Genomic DNA, 12787 nt, shown 5'->3' on the forward strand with positions numbered 1-12787 from the left:
CAGCGCAGTGGAACTGCGGCTGAACCTCCTGCACTGAGAAAAGCTGCACATCCCAGGATGATCAAGAGGAGCACAAAGACTGCAGGCTCCTACAAAGCCTGGCTAACGGAAAATGTCAACCCAGTGACAAGATCTTACCTCCACCGAGCAAGTGGACAACGCCATCAACGAGCTCACGCAACACATGTACAACGCCGCAGCACATGCTTCCCCCAGAGCCCCGATCTCTCCTAGACTACCAACGAGGGTCCTACACCTTTGGTCTTCAGAGATCGCCTCGCTAGTAGCTGAGAAGAGACGGTTGCGACGAGTATGGTTCCTATCCAGAAATCCTAGAGATAAAAGGGTATTTAACAGAGCCGCAAAGCAGCTTAAGGATAAGCTCCTAAAGCTCAGGCAGAGCTCGTTTGAGGAGTTCCTGGCCAATGTTGAGCCTGGAGACCCACAGCACAACCTTTGGCAGGTCACTCGTCACATAAAACGACCTACTAAGAGAGTTGCTCCAGTCCAGCGTGCTAGTGGCGCCTGGTGCCGCACAGAGCAAGAAAGAGCTGAAGCTTTTGTGGAGCACCTCAGCGAAGCCTTCAAGCCGATAATAAGATGCACCGACCTGGATATCTCAGCTACGCATCGTGCCCTACAACTATTAGATGAAAACACCAACAACAACCAAGAAGAGCTAGCTATGGTCTCGGTGGATGAGGTCAAACTTGAGATCGAGGGACTCAAGACGAATAAATCGCCGGGCGCTGATGGCATTGAAGCACTGGCTGTTAAGCTTCTTCCCTCCCTGCCTACAACTCCTCGCCAACATATACAACAGGTGCTTTCAGCTAGGACATTTTCCAACCATCTGGAAACGAGCAGAGGTAATTCTTATACCTAAACCTGGCAAACCTGAAGCCAATCTTGGCTCTTATCGTCCGATAAGTTTGCTATCGATACTCCAAAATACTCGAAAGAGTATTTTTGCGCAGAGTATTGCCAGTGCTGGAAGAAGCTGGGTTGATTCCGGATCACCAGTTTGGCTTCAGGCGTTCTCACTCCACCCCGGAACAATGCCACCGTTTAGTCAGAGTGATATTGGACGCATTCGAGGAGAAGAACTACTGCTGCGCCGTAATGCTTGACGTGAAGCAAGCTTTCGACAGAGTCTGGCACCCAGGGCTACTGCTTAAGCTTAAGAGAAACCTGCCTCAACCCCATTACGCATTTCTGCAATCTTACCTCGACAACAGAAGCTTTTATGTCAGATGCGGAGATGCGCGATCTACCACAAAAGGTATCGAAGCCGGTGTACCACAAGGCAGCGTCCTAGGCCCTCTATTGTACACGTTGTACACAGCGGACATGCCTACATTTTTCAACGAGAACCTATTGGTTGCCACATACGCCGATGACACAGCCTTCCTTGCCACAGCACGAACCCCACAGGATGCGTCGGAAATTATACAAAATCAGCTAAACACCATCGAGCCCTGGCTAAGGAGGTGGAACATCTCGGTAAACCCTGAAAAGTCCACGCAAACCATCTCATTTTGCAATTTAAATTTGCAATTCGCAACGGCAATTGCCCGCCTGTCAGTCTTAATGGGGATAATATTCCCGAAAATCCCACGCCCAAATACCTGTGCATGACGCTCGACAGGCGGTTAACATGGCGCACACACATCCTAAGGAAGAGAAAGCAGGCTGAAGAGAGGCTGAAGCAATTCCAATGGCTCATTGAAGACGCTCGAAGCTTAAAAGCAAACTTAAACTGCTCGTCTACAAAACCATCATTAAGCCAATCTGACTTATGGCATCCAGCTGTGGGGCACTGCCTGCAAATCAAACTGAAGGAACATCCAAAGGCTGCAGAACAAGGCTCTGAGAATGGTCTCGAACGCTCATCCTTACCATGACAACAGCACCATCCACGAGGTACTCAGGGTTCCCTGGGTAAAAGATGAAATTCGAAAAGTGAGCACAAATTACATCAACAGGCTCCATAACCACCCAAACACATTGGCCATCAACATCTTATCTTTATGTTGCACTACAGCCAAACCGTCAGAAGACTTAAAAGAAAACACCCCCTCGACCTGCCCATGGAGAATGATGATTAGCCCTCCAGAACCCTACCAACCATCTCTTGTGACAATTTAATCGACAAGGCGGCCTCAAAAAATTTAATTATTGTCCGTACAGACAGATTTTAAATAAATAATTATTGACGCCGAAAAAAAAAAAAAAAAATATTGGTGGCGCAAATTAAGACATGAAAAACTTATAAGTTCAATTTTGACAAAAAATTTCAACATATGAAAATTGAATGAAAAACTTTTTAAATAGCATTTTATACTGTTTATTAATATAATGAGATAAGATTTTGAATTTAACTTGAGAAAAAATTTTTTTTGGACTTGGTGAATTTTTTATTGAACTGCAGCCATATGATATGAGGTTCTACCGAGATATGAGTTCAACATTGACAAAAAATTTCAACATGTCAAAATAGAATAAAAAACTTTTTAAATAGCATGTTATACAGTTTATTAATATAATGAGATAAGATTTTGAATTTAACTTGAGAAAAATCAGCTTTTTTTGGACTTGGTGAATTTTTATTGAACTGCAGCCATATGATATGAGGTTCTACCGAGATATGAGTTCAACATTGACAAAAATTTCAACATGTGAAAATTGAATGAAAAACTTTTAAATAGCATGTTATACAGTTTATTAATATAATGAGATAAGATTTTGAATTTAACTTGAGAAATAAATTTTTGGACTTGGTGAATTTTTATTGAACTGCAGCCATATGATATGAGGTTCTACCGAGATATGAGTTCAACATTGACAAAAATTTCAACATGTGAAAATTGAATGAAAAACTTTTAAATAGCATTTTATACAGTTTATTAATATAATGAGATAAGATTTTGAATTTAACTTGAGAAAAAATTTTTTTGGACTTGGTGAATTTTTTATTGAACTGCAGCCATATGACATGAGGTTCTACCGAGATATGAGTTCAACATTGGCAAAAAATTTCAACATGTGAAAATTGAATGAAAAACTCTTTAAATAGCATTTAATACAGTTTATTAATATAATGAGATAAGAATTCGAGTTAAACTTGAGAAAACATTTTTTTGGACTTGGTGAATTTTTTATTGCATATTTAAAATATGCAAGTATTTTGTAAACAAATTTTCGCCACTAATATGATGGCGTCCTTTTGGCTACCAAATAAATATATATTACCAACGCATAATAAATAAATGCATATTTAAAATATGCAAGTATTTTGTAAACAAATTTTCGCCACTAATATGATGGCGTCCTTTTGGCTACCAAATAAATATATATTACCAACGCATAATAAATAAATGCATATTTAAAATATGCAAGTATTTTGTAAACAAATTTTCGCCACTAATATGATGGCGTCCTTTTGGCTACCAAATAAATATATATTACCAACGCATAATAAATAAATGCATATTTAAAATATGCAAGTATTTTGTACACATAGATATACTATGCATATTTTAATCTTCGCCACTAATATGATGGCGTCCTAATTTGGCTACCAAATAAATATATATAATTAACGCATACTAAATAAATGCATATTTAAAATATACAAGTATATTTTGTACACATTGATATATTATTTATTTATATATATAATATATTCATATATTATATAAATATTCTTCTTATATGCGTAATTGTATAACATAATTATGCATACAATTTTGCACATTTATATATATAAACATATATACGTTTCCATATATACATCATACATATAATATTTTTTATATATGCCTTAAACATATATATTTTATCGAATCGTCAAGCAAAGGATAAGCTTCAGTGGATCGCAGTATGGCAGCTGCTCAACCACTTACAACACCTTGCCTGTTATAAAAGTCGTTTACAATTGATTCAAGGCTTTGTCATTGTATTAAATAATGTTTTAATATATAACTAGCGCGGCACCAGGTGATCGAAGATCCTCCCAATTTACTATGTTATATGTAACATTGGCATCACATCCATCGTCGTCTATTAAATGAATAATAAACTTTTAATGGTTTAGAAGCCATACAATGCAAATTGCCCCTTATTTATCATTGCAGTCCCGCACGGATACGACCTTAGAGGCGTTCAGGCATAATCCAACGGACGTAGCGTCATACCACTGTTCGCTCGAACAAGTATTGTGCCATTGGTCCGTACCTGCGGTTCCTCTCGTACTACGCAGGAATGCTGTCGCAACAACGTTTTGTCATTAGTAGGGTAAAACTAACCTGTCTCACGACGGTCTAAACCCAGCTCACGTTCCCTTGCATGGGTGAACAATCCAACGCTTGGTGAATTTTGCTTCACAATGATAGGAAGAGCCGACATCGAAGGATCAAAAAGCGACGTCGCTATGAACGCTTGGCCACCACAAGCCAGTTATCCCTATGGTAACTTTTCTGACACCTCTTGTTAAAACTCTTTAAACCAAAAGGATCGATAGGCCGAGCTTTTGCTGTCCCTGTGTGTACTGAACACCGAGATCAAGTCAGCATTTGCCCTTTTGCTCTATGTGTGGTTTCTGTCCGCACTGAGCTGGCCTTGGGACACCTCCGTTATTATTTGAGAGATGTACCGCCCCAGTCAAACTCCCTACCTGGCAATGTCCTTGAATTGGATCATACCTGAGTAATTGGAGTTATACCAAATTTTTAATTTGAGAATACATAAATACACTCTCTCATTAATGAATTTGTTTGCGATTATATAACAAACTCGTGATACTTTGATCAAGAAGCTTGCATCAAAACCCAATACCATAAGATATAATAAATATATCCGTATAATGGCTAGAAATGATACACGTTCCATTTAATCAAGTAAGTAAGGAAACAATAAGAGTAGTGGTATTTCATTGTCGATACTAAACCGAAATTTAATATCTCCCACTTATTCTACACCTCTTATGTCTCCTTACACTGCCAGATTAGAGTCAAGCTCAAAAGGGTCTTCTTTCCCGCTAATTATTCCAAGCCCGTTCCCTTGGCTGTGGTTTCGCTAGATAGTAGATAGGGACATAAAGACCAGTGTTTTACGTGTGCACCTGTCACAAGTGACTTATCACACGGTGCCCAAGCACAGGGATACAATTTAAGCGTTGATCAGCGCCCCCTTGGAGACTCTCCGCAGGTACACACTGAAGCACCAGCTGTTTGGGCTGGGTACTTCCTCCTGTGTGGGGAGCGAGGCCCACCTAAAACCTCTTCCGATTTTTGGTTATCGGCAACCGGTTGTATTACGCAACTCCACGTCGAGCACTCCGCTCTCTCCGCATTTGGATGTAAACCACAGCCACCACGATGCTCCCGAAGGGCCACAACCCGTGCCAGAACGGACAAGAGTCCGCGGGCACCTGGCTCCCGTGGTACCAGAAGACCTCCGGTCAGGTTTCGTACCACAAGGGTACTACCAATTTAACTCCAAACAGTTAGCGTTGGTGACGCACCTCGAGAATCGCTTCGTACGATAAGTGGAGGTCCACTGTGGTGAAATTCTAAGACCCGTCATCCACACGGGTGAGTCAGTTTTAGCTATAAGCTCGGGACTGACGGCCCAGCTACCCCGTTTAGTCGTCTCATACGACAAGCAGAGGTGCACTGTGGTGGAATTCTAAGACCCGCCAACCACACAGGTGAGGCCAGTTTTAGCTTTTCAGCTCGGGACTGACAGCCCAAAAGGAAAAATTATCCGTTTAATCGCCTCATACGACAAGCAGGGATAAGCTGTGGAGGAATTCTAAGACCCGCCAACCACACGGGTGAGACAGTTTTAGCCTTTCAGCTCGGGACTGCCGGCCCATTCGTCGCCTCCTGGTACAACAATTGCCGACGCCTTGCGAACACGGCATAGGCAAATGTTTGCAATAGCTGCATCCTTTCCTGTGTCGCCACCGCTCCAGAAACCCTCCAGACGCCATGCAGGTATTCAATCCCAAGTCCATCGAGGTGACGCAAATCTGCATATATGGGGCATACACACAGAACGTGCAGCGCATCTTCGCTATCCGCACCGCATAGCATGCAGGCGTACCGCTTAGACGTCTCTCATGCAGAAATGCATTCAGCGATCCATGGCCTGTCAGCAGGAATCCAGCACGTAGGCTGAAACCGAAGTCTCGCCTGCTGAAGACGAACCCAGCATCCGGGATAAAAAGATGAGTCACCCGGCCGGGTTCATCACCATTATCCCATCTGCTTTGCCACTCCTGCAGCATACGGTCGTCCAGCATCGCCATCTTCTGCTTGTGATCAAGACCCGACAGATCTTGACCAAACAGCCAGTCGCTCTCCTCCAGCGGGTGATCGCGCTTGAGTTTGAAACTGATTGCCAATTTCTTGGCAGCCAGATCAAACGGGGGAACACCAGCAAGAACTTGCAGTGCCACAGTGGACACTGTACGGCACACCGGTAGGAATCCCAGAAGGATGCGCCTTTGGCAGGACAATAGGTGCCTCCTGGCCCCTACTAGTCTCATCGCCGTGGCATACCACACTGAGGCACCAAATAGCGCACAAGGCACCATGAGTCCAGTGTAAATGGTCCGCTTGGCACGGGGACTGATCCCCCAGTCGACGCGTGCCAAAACACCAACGACTCCGCTCAGCCGATCACGTAAAGACGCGATATGCGGGTTGAAATTCAACCGCTCGCCGACCGTGATGCCCAGATACCGGTATTTGTCAGCGTAGGGCAAGCTTGCTCCAGCAAACCGTACCCCGGGCCGCCTATTAGCCGATAATTGGCCTTTCAGCAACATGACAGCCGTCTTACTGGTGGAGACGGACACGCCTACCTCTGTTCCCCAAGCTCCTACGATGGACATGTACTCCGCTCCTTTCGACTCCAGATCGTTTCGGGAGTTTCCTCAACGAGAAGCAGCAAGTCGTCTGCATACGCGCTCAGTTTGCACAAAGGCTCCAAGCGCCGAAGAAGCACATCCATCATGAGGTTCCAAATGAATGGACCACTGATGGAACCCTGTGGGCAACCTCTGGTTACCGGCACAGATGCTTCCTCGTATCTGCTGACGATGCACGCACTCCTGCCAGAGAAGAAGCTTCGCCACAAGCTGGCTTCTCGGCAGCCAGAGTCGATCAGCCGGCGTAGCACAGCATCCCACTCCACGTGGTCAAATGCTCCTTTGAAATCCACGAAGATTCCGAGTACATATCTTGCCGGGCTGGCGTCGACAGTACTCTTCACGTGTCTCCAGGCATCCTCCACACAGCGTCCAGGTTGAAATCCAAATTGCCATCTGCAGCCCTCTGGGAGCATGTCCTTCATTCGGCTGACCATGATACCCTCGAGCACCTTACCAAAGACTGGTAGCAGACATATACCACGATAAGAGCCAGGATCGCTCCTGTCCTTATCGGGCCCCTTGAGAAGTGGCACAACGCGCGGGCGTTTCCACTCAGAAGGAAATGTCCTTCGGCTAAACAGCGGGAATACAACGCTGTAAGATGCTGAGGAATAGCACGCCATACCTCCTTACAGATCACTCCAGTGATGCCGTCCATGCCAGGCGAGCGTCTGCTCCGTAGCCTGGCGACACAAGCACTCACTTCGTACTCGTCGAGTATGGGCGGAAGCACATCTGGGATGGCAATCGGTGCATTCGACTCCGCAACAGGGAAGAAGTTACGGAGGAGCACTCGCGCACAGTCGTGCCATGTTACGACTGGCTCGCCATTTACCCGAAGGCAGCCCAACTCGGAATTCCGTTTGTGACGTCGGCAAATCCTGTAGACATGCCCCCAGGGATCATCCCGATTTTCTCCAACGAAGCGACGCCAGTTGTCCTCCTTTGCCGACAGAATAAGCTTCTTGTACTGACCCACGGAGATCCGCAGGTCAGTAGCAAGTCGCCCTGCTTCATCGCTGCCACGACGACGAGCATTCTGTAGCCGCCGCCTCAGTCTCCTGACCTCTCGGCGCTTCGTACTGAGGTTGGCATTCCACCAGACCACTTTCCGAACGGCTCTCGGCTGCCTGCGTCCAAATACATGGTCGCATACACTGTGCACCAGTGCACGCGTTGCAGACACCTGGTCATCAATGGACATCTCCGTGTAGTCCTGCGGGAATTCCTCAAGCTTGCATACAAGCTCACCACGGAACGACTGCCAACGTGCATTGAGAAGTTCCAGGACGGAACAGGAGCATCGCTCTCAACTGTGTCTCTGGGGTCTCGCGTCACCTCAACACAGATCGTGTTGTGGTCACTGAGATCCCACTCGTCCACTCTCCAGTCATATGTGGCCCACATAAGCGCTGCTTCGTTGGCAATCGTGACGTCGATATCACTCCGTCCGCGGTGATTATCGAACGTATACAAACTACTGACCTCATTTAGCACGCCGGCTCGGGATTCTTGAATCCATTCGGTCAGCAGCTCACCCCTTCTGCGGTTCAAATCGCCACGAGCACGCTCGAGCGATTTGCTGAACCACAAGGGGGACACTGCATTCGCATCCATGCCACAGATAACCGGATTGCTACCAGCCAGTAGTAGCACGGAATCTAGATACGCAAGATACGGTTCCAAATCAGTGTTGTATTGGCAGTACACGGAGCTCAGGAAGATTGAGCCAAATCTTCCAGTGACACTCACGCATACGCCAAAGTCCGTGATGAGCGACTCAATAGGCATACAGATGGCATCCGGGTCGTCCAAGAAGATGGCAGCCTTCAAACGCCGATCAGCAAACACACGCATCCCGGCTGGAATGCCAGTAATGCCGTGCTTTCTGTCGACGTATGGTTCCTGCACCAAAGCGAACATGTGGCGGGAGTCTCGCACCCGAGTTGCAAACTCAATGGTAGCGGCTCGACCTCGACCACAATTAGCTTGGATGAAGCTAAACATTTTAATGTCTAGCTTGCACCCTCGCTAAGACCGCACCATATATCGGGCACGTCTCCGACAGCATGTAATGCCCGGAGGGAAGCCCCTTGAAACGGCAGTTTCGGCAGTCCACCGGGCTAGCACATTTCGACGCTACATGGCCGGTCTGCCCGCATTGGCGGCATACTTCGTTTTTCAATCGGCATTGCGCAACCTTGTGGTCGAATCCCATACAGCGATGACACGCGTAAGTACGGACGAGCGACCTACAGCGGAACGAAAACCACTTGATGTAGACCCGCCCGGTCTTATCAAGCACCGCTTGCGCCTTTTCGTCACATTCGAGTGTCAGATTGACTCTGACACCGCCAGTGACCGGCCACGGCTTCGACGCCATATGCACCATCTTCTTGAAGGCCGACGGCGAGAACTCCTCCTTGAAGTGGTTCTCATAGAGCTCGTCCATGAAAACTTCCGGTATAATCCCAGTGTCCACGTCGAACACGGTGATTTTCGACCTCACTCCACGGTTGGGCTCAACCTCCAGTCCGACCTCGTTGAATTTCGCGTTGGCCACCACTTTGTTCATCTCGTTTCTCGACGGCGTACGAATGACGGCGCCACCGCGCTTCAATTCACGGACTTCGTGAACTCTAACGCCCAGAGCTGGAGCAACTTGGCTCATCACCTTATCGGCAATCTCCTTGCCCGACACTGTCGGGTCCTTGCTCGTCACTACAGCCGACCACGTTTCCACGGGCTTCTGGCTGCAGGAGCATTTCTCGGTGCGGCCATCGGGGCGACGCCGGGGACAGCTCTGGTGGCGGCACCACTCGCACTTGCGGCCGTAAAGGGCACAACGCAACCTTCGTCTCCAAGACGGCGTTTCGCACAGCTAGCGCGGTCACCAGCTCGCTAAGCCGGGCAGTTGCCTCCAGAACGGCGATGGCCGCTTCCGGCGCCAGTCCAGCGCGCAGCACAGCGGACCTCACCGTCTGGTCTACACCCGCCAGCTGAGCCAATACGGCATCAGACCCTTCCTTCACCACACTGGCAGCAACAAAACTACCAGCAGGAGCTGGACAGGCAGGCGCGCTCAGTCGGGCGACAGCGGCCACCGTAGCGGGTGCAGGGGCGGCAGTAGCAGCAGCAACTCCATCGGCGGCTCCAGCGGCGGTTCCAGCGGCGGTTTCAGCAGCGGTTCCAGCGGAGGTTTCAGCGGCGACTCCAGCGGCGGTTCCAGCGGCAACTTCGTTGGCGGCTGCTCCATCGACGTTGCCCCCAATAAAGGAGACAGCCAGCCGCTTGGCAGAGGATGCATCGTCGCTGCCAACCAGGTTGGGCGACGATACAGCCTTGTTGCCTCGCGGCATTCTGCCTCGCTTCCCGCGTGGACGATCGTCCGAGACGGACATCTCGCTCGTATCGCTGCATACACTGGCGCTTGATCTCGTGTCCATCATGGCGCCAACGGTTCGCAGTTCAAACTGCGCAAGCAGTTATAACCGCGCAAGCAGTAAACCACACACACTCGCAAGCAGTACACAGAAAGCAGTTCAAATCAAAGCAGTTCAGTTAAAGCAGTTCAAATTAAAGTAGTTCACAATGTAAGCAGTGCAAGCAGTACACGCGTTGCAAGCAGTACACCCGCGGCAAGCTGTGTACTCAAGCAGTTCAAATCGCTCAGCTTTTGTCCGCTACGAAAACAATAAGCTCTTGCACATTCACTATTTACAGTAATTACAATTACTGTAAACAAAACTCCGTAACTTCGTTTGTTTACAATTACGAAAGTACCGCAATTTCTTCAACGAGAACAGCGCGCACGTCTGCTCTGGTGCTTTAAGAGCACTTAAAGCAAGCACACGCACGCACACACTCGCGACGGCACGCGACGAATTTCCCACGCTACTCACACGTACACAGCGAACGAGAAGCACAAAGCGTACACGCGAAAATTCACCGCTGTTCGAAGACAACAAATAACTGTTATCGCAAAACTATACCAAATGCAGGCACCCGCTGACACGTCTGTTCAGCTCGACAGTTGAAACCAGACTGAGTAGATAGGGACATATTAGCTATATTAGTTTTACGTGTGCACCTGTCATGACTGACTTAATCACACGGCGCCCGAGCGCGCATGGGATCCAATTTATTATTACTTATTTATACACAATTCAGGCGTGATCAGCGCCCCCTTTAAAAAGGTACACATTCGAAGGCCAGTTGTTTGGACTGGACACTTCCCCCTGTGTGAGGAGCGAGGCCTACCTAAAACCTCTTCCGATTTTTGGTTATCGGCAACCGGTTGATACGTACGCAACTCCACGCAAGATAGATAGGGACAGTAGGAATCTCGTTAATCCATTCATGCGCGTCACTAATTAGATGACGAGGCATTTGGCTATTTTTTTTTTTTAAGAGAGTCATAGTTACTCCCGCCGTTGACCCGCGCTTACTTGAATTTCTTCACTTTGACATTCAGAGCACTGGGCAGAAATCACATTGTGTCAACACCCGCTAGGGCCATCACAATGCTTTGTTTTAATTAGACAGTCGGATTCCCCAAGTCCGTGCCAGTTTTGAATTGATTGTTAATTGATAATCGTTATAATTTAAAAGAACTAACTGGTTGCCCAACTAGTATTCTTAAAAATTTTAGCAAGAAAGTTCCACAATTGGCTACGTAACTAAACTATCTGGGGAACAAGAAACTACCATAAATGATAGAAACTCTATTTACCCAGAACGAGCACATAAACCATGTTATTGTTTCCCAATCAAGCCCGACTATCTCAATCTTCAGAGCCAATCCTTATCCCGAAGTTAGGGATCTAATTTGCCGACTTCCCTTAAATACATTATTCTATCGACTAGAGACTCTTCACCTTGGAGACCAGCTGCGGATATTGGTACGGCCTGTTGAGAAGTTTGCGTGTCCCCACCATAAATTTTCAAGGTCCGAGGAGAAAATATCGACACAACAGTATATGTCATGCTCTTCTAGCCCATCTACCATATCTCTCTGCGAAAGACTTCCATGGTAGTACGGCTATAAAACAGAAAAGAAAACTCTTCCGATATCTCTCGACGGCTTCTTTATGGTCGTTCCTGTTGCCAGGATGAGCACGAGGCCCATATTTAATAACAAACGGATACTCAACAGGTTACGGAATTGGAACCGTATTCCCTTTCGTTCAAAATTATTCAAGTTTTTTAATTATGACAAAATTTAAATTTTAGTTACTTTTTTTACTTGAAAATTTTCGGCTTTCGCCTTGAACTTAGGACCGACTAACTCGTGATCAACCACTGTTCACACGAAACCCTTCTCCACTTCAGTCCTCCAAGGTCTCATTCGATTATTTGCTACTACCACCAAGATCTGTACCAATGACGGCTCCATGCAGACTTACGCCAAACACTTGTAAGCACACCATTGTACCTTCCTACTCACTAAAGTTTCAAAATTTATATTACAAGTAATATAAATCATCTACTTTAGCAGTAATGTATAGGTATACAACTTAAGCGCCATCCATTTTAAAGGCTAGTTGCTTCGGCAGGTGAGTTGTTACACACTCCTTAGCGGATTTCGACTTCCATGATCACCGTCCTGCTGTTTTAAGCAACCAACGCCTTTCATGGTTTCTGAATGAGTTGTTAATTTGGGCACCGTAACATTACGTTTGGTTCATCCCACAGCGCCAGTTCTGCTTACCAAAAGTGGCTCACTGGGCACATTATATCATAACCTTAAACTTCATATCAAGAAAGTTAAGGTTCTTACCCATTTAAAGTTTGAGAATAGGTTAAGATCGTTTCGACCCTAAGGCCTCTAATCATTCGCTTTACCAG

General features: G+C 46.7%; 1 long non-coding RNA gene across 1 annotated transcript; it reads left to right on the plus strand.

Annotated features, from left to right (window-relative positions):
* The first annotated feature begins 5034 nt into the window (after nucleotides 1-5034).
* LOC133849851 (uncharacterized) lies at nucleotides 5035-11522 on the plus strand. Its single transcript, XR_009895477.1, has 2 exons — nucleotides 5035-5083; nucleotides 11264-11522. It is a non-coding gene; the product is annotated as an uncharacterized LOC133849851 (long non-coding RNA).
* Nucleotides 11523-12787: the final 1265 nt, after the last annotated feature.

Source organism: Drosophila sulfurigaster, unplaced genomic scaffold (assembly GCF_023558435.1).
Source record: "Drosophila sulfurigaster albostrigata strain 15112-1811.04 unplaced genomic scaffold, ASM2355843v2 ctg113_pilon, whole genome shotgun sequence".
Lineage (NCBI taxonomy): Eukaryota > Metazoa > Arthropoda > Insecta > Diptera > Drosophilidae > Drosophila > Drosophila sulfurigaster.